Below are 4,021 nucleotides of genomic sequence, written 5' to 3'. Positions count from 1 at the left end.
GCAATTCAGATACTGCTAATTACACCTTTTACAATTTTTATTCTGGTCAGACAGATAACTGCTGATGGCAGTTTTGAATGAAAGGTTTCGGACCATTCGATATTTATAATAATAAAAGGGAATTTGATTCCTTTTGGCCGGGAGCATTTGGACCCAACAGCTGTTGAGTAAGGTTATGATGATGCTGGTTTGCCATTGCCTGAGAGGAAGTGCAGAGAGTTATGGGATGGGAGGGGGAAAGGTGGAAATGGGGATGTAGGGCGGTGGCCCTTGAAGATGACTTGTGCAATTACGTCGGTTATAATCTGTCTTTAGTTAGCTTGAAAATTACAACCACAATTGCCTCAACTGTAACATAACACTGGATGTGCTGACATTATGGTTTGATCTAGCAAAATGCTGTAATCTGTGTTATGAGTCTCATACCATTTTTATTTCGGAGACAGGTTACTATTAGTAAGCAAACTGTATTTACAAATTTGTGCCGTACTTTTAATGCAGAATTCAGTAATGGCTGCAGGTAGTACGACACTCTATTTACAAAAGAGGACAGATGGGCACATTCTCAACTATTTCTTGGTGATAATATTTCTTCTGAATATGATCCCATTGCTGGCTATTTGTCTTGAGAAAATCGCATTTCAAAACCAGTATAGTGTGTATATGCTCTAGTTTTAATGGAACACTTAGTAATGGTGGGAGGCAGTACCACAAACACAGCAATATCCTACTCAAAAAAGAGCACTAACTGGGATATTGTAAACTATCTTTCGTTAGTAATCTTAGTTGTGAATCTGATTCTATTGCTATGCTGAAGTATTGGCTATTCGTCGTAAGCAAACAGCATTTCATAATAAGTGTAGTGTGTATATGTGGTAGTGTCAATTAAACATATACTGATTGTGGTATGCTGTATCATACATTAATACTCTGCTTAAAAATGAGGGGTATGATAAACATATTGTGGACGAGTTTAGTTAACATAGACTCCAAGACAGATGATATAGATTTAATGTTAAAACTTTGGGAACACTTTTTTCTCACTCACGGACCTTTTTAAAGCGATGTACCTCCCATAAAAGTCAATAGTGAGACGAATAATATATAAATGAACCTATGTGTCAGGCAGACTTATACCACACCCTGTTAAATAATTCCAGTGTAAGTTGCATAAGTGTCATATTGTCATTCTGCAATTTTTTCTACAGGGGGAATTCTCACTCTACCGATGTTTTTTTTTTTTTTACATATATCTATAAACTAAGAAGAGGAGACTGTTACCAAAGACACCATAGATATACATGAGCGGCAGTCAAATGAAAATCGAATGTCCCACAACAATGAGACCATGGAATAGTTCAATTCGAAAGCAAATATCACATGCTCTTAGATATTTATTCCATTGGGAGACCGGATGATCAATTCCTGGTTCAATGAAGGTGGCTAGCTGCTGACAGATCCACAAGTGCACCCACTCTTGCACTTCCCCGACCAACTTAGACCGACGTTCACGTAGTTTTTTCTTCAGGTTGCCGAAGATGTGCAAATTACGTGATGAAACGAAAATAAATGATCGTGTGGCACTGATGGGTGGGGGGCCCCATCCAGGCAAGTTCGGCCGCCGGGTGCAAGTCTTATTTCAAATTTCAAGTGATGTCACATTGGGTGACTTGCGCGTCGGTATAATGAGGAAAACACAACACACAGTCCACAGGCAAAGAAAATCTCCAACCCATCCCAGAATCAAACCTGGGCCCGCTGCACGATAGGCAAGCACGTTACCGCTCAGCTAACCAGGCGGACACGTGCTGAAACATCCAGGCTATATGGAGCATGCTGCAGTGTTTCCCAGCCAAATCTGTGAATCGTGCAAGAGATTGTTTCCATCTGTGATGTCGGTGCCATTTGTTACGTTATATACAAAAAATGTTACATATATATTTTATATATTTTTATTTTTAATTTATCAGCATGAATTTTTCTTTTGTTAGAGCATGATTCTTTCTCTCAGGGATATTGTCTTCTCTTATCACTTTTACTTACGTACATAAGTAAATGTGAAACGGGTTCTTAAAGGGCCTCAGTTATTCATGTACCAACTTTAGATTTTGAACGTGGTGACTAAAATATACTTTCCGTTAACTGAATTGAATGTAATTTTGTTAATTTCTATTTACTGATTGCAAAGCAAGGCTCGAGAGAATTTCAATTGTTGCCGTGGAGCGGCCAAGATAAAATTTACTGAACTCATGGAATATGTATAATTTTAAAAATGGACTTCAACGTAAATTAATTATCTGTTGCAATTTAAAAAGTTCTTACAACGAAATATCTCGCATTTACGGTTACTGTTAACACTGAATAATAAATTAATACTTCGGCGCGTAATGGCCGACCACAGGCTGCATCGGAAGATGAGCTTCCCGCAGCGCAAATTACTGAAAAAATGCTTATCAAAAATAATTAGCCACTGCCAGCATTTGAGGCGACAACTATTAAAAGGAAATTCATTTTTTGATAGCAGTAATTATTTTATTTTAGCATAATACAGAGTAACTTACATAAAATATGTGTTGCCGCTCAATGACTGCCTTCCGTACCACGAAACAAAACAGTGTGTGTCCCATAAAGTACGTCCTTCCTCCTCGGCCGTACAATCGCGTCTCTTTTTGATCCTTTTTTATTTTCATAGACATTAAATAAAGACGCTACTCTTAAATTGTCGCTGCATATGAGTTGGTTCAAGAACATTAACTGTATCTTTTACACTAATTATATTCATAAAATACTTTAACTACGGTTTACAACCGATAAAAATGTCAATATTTATGTGACGTACCGTCACACATCTGACAGCATTCTGACAGCCCGAAGGCAAATGTCAAAGCCAGCATTGGAAACATTCCACATCTCCTCTGCGAAAGAAATCCAAAGGTGTTGACACAACCAGTAGGGTCACGATGACCTTCTTCTACAACTCCAGGGCCCCTTTGTTCTCTGACTTCCTGAAGCATGGAACGATAGCCAACGCACAGCCACTCTTTGCAAACTGCGACACGTCTTAAACTCGAAACATCCAGGAATGCTGTTAGACGGAAACATCCTATTGAGCGATAACGGTGGAAGTACATATGTCAGAAGAAAAGTGAAAATAAGAACTTAAACTGTTGTCCTCTACGTCAGACAGTCTTTGTCATGTGTGGAAGCCCTCCGTCTTCAGGCCACGAGTGGCCTACCGGGACCATCCGAACGCCGTGTCATCCTCGGTGGAGGAGGCGGATAGGAGGGTCGTGGGGTCAGCACACCGCTCTCCTGGTACTTACGGTGGTTTTCTTTGACCGGAGCCGCTACTATTCGGTCGAGTAGCTCCTCAATTGGCATCACGAGGCTGAGTGCACTCCGAAAAATGGCGACAGCGCATGGCGGCCTGGATGGTCACCCATCCAAGTGCCGACCACGCCCGACAGCGCTTAACTTCGGTGACCTTACGGGAACCGGTGTATCCACTGCGGCAAGGCCGTTGCCTCATGTGTGGAAGAGTAAATATAATGTTTAGTCTCAATGTGCTTGTGGATGTATTCACATGATTTGTTAATCAAGCAGTAGAGAGAAGCATCGTTTCGCCTCCAGTTAAAAGCGAGAGACCCTAATCAGATCTTCCAGGGTAGCACGACAGGGCTGGAGGAAAGGTGCGAAAGTCACATCGTGTATTGAAAGGTATTTCCTTAAACTTATTGCGTCATTGTAGAACGCTTCAAAGTACATGAAACCAAGGTGTTTCGCGAATATACAAACTGTCAGTTAGTATCATGGGGTTTTTCTGTGTGCCACCAATAAAGCTGCTCACGCCATGTGCGAACTCCTCTAGGCTGATCATGTTTGGAAAGCTGTGCATGCATGTATGGAACTCACCTATGGACTGATTTATTTACCTGCGAAACCAACTGACGCACTCGTAAAGTGAATCAACTTACCTACACCTGAGTGCACCAATCACTCATCGCCCTGTCTCTATGTTAGT

The 4,021-nt window shown here is 40.9% G+C and overlaps 1 pseudogene; it reads right to left on the bottom strand.

Annotated features, from left to right (window-relative positions):
* Positions 1-3,407: 3,407 nt before the first annotated feature.
* Positions 3,408-3,525, bottom strand: LOC124796992 (annotated as a pseudogene).
* Positions 3,526-4,021: the final 496 nt, after the last annotated feature.

Source organism: Schistocerca piceifrons, chromosome 4 (genome assembly GCF_021461385.2).
Source record: "Schistocerca piceifrons isolate TAMUIC-IGC-003096 chromosome 4, iqSchPice1.1, whole genome shotgun sequence".
NCBI classification, from domain to species: Eukaryota; Metazoa; Arthropoda; class Insecta; order Orthoptera; family Acrididae; genus Schistocerca; species Schistocerca piceifrons.
The sequence above is the reverse complement of the archived record's forward strand: the minus strand, read 5'-3'. Positions and strand labels throughout refer to the sequence as shown.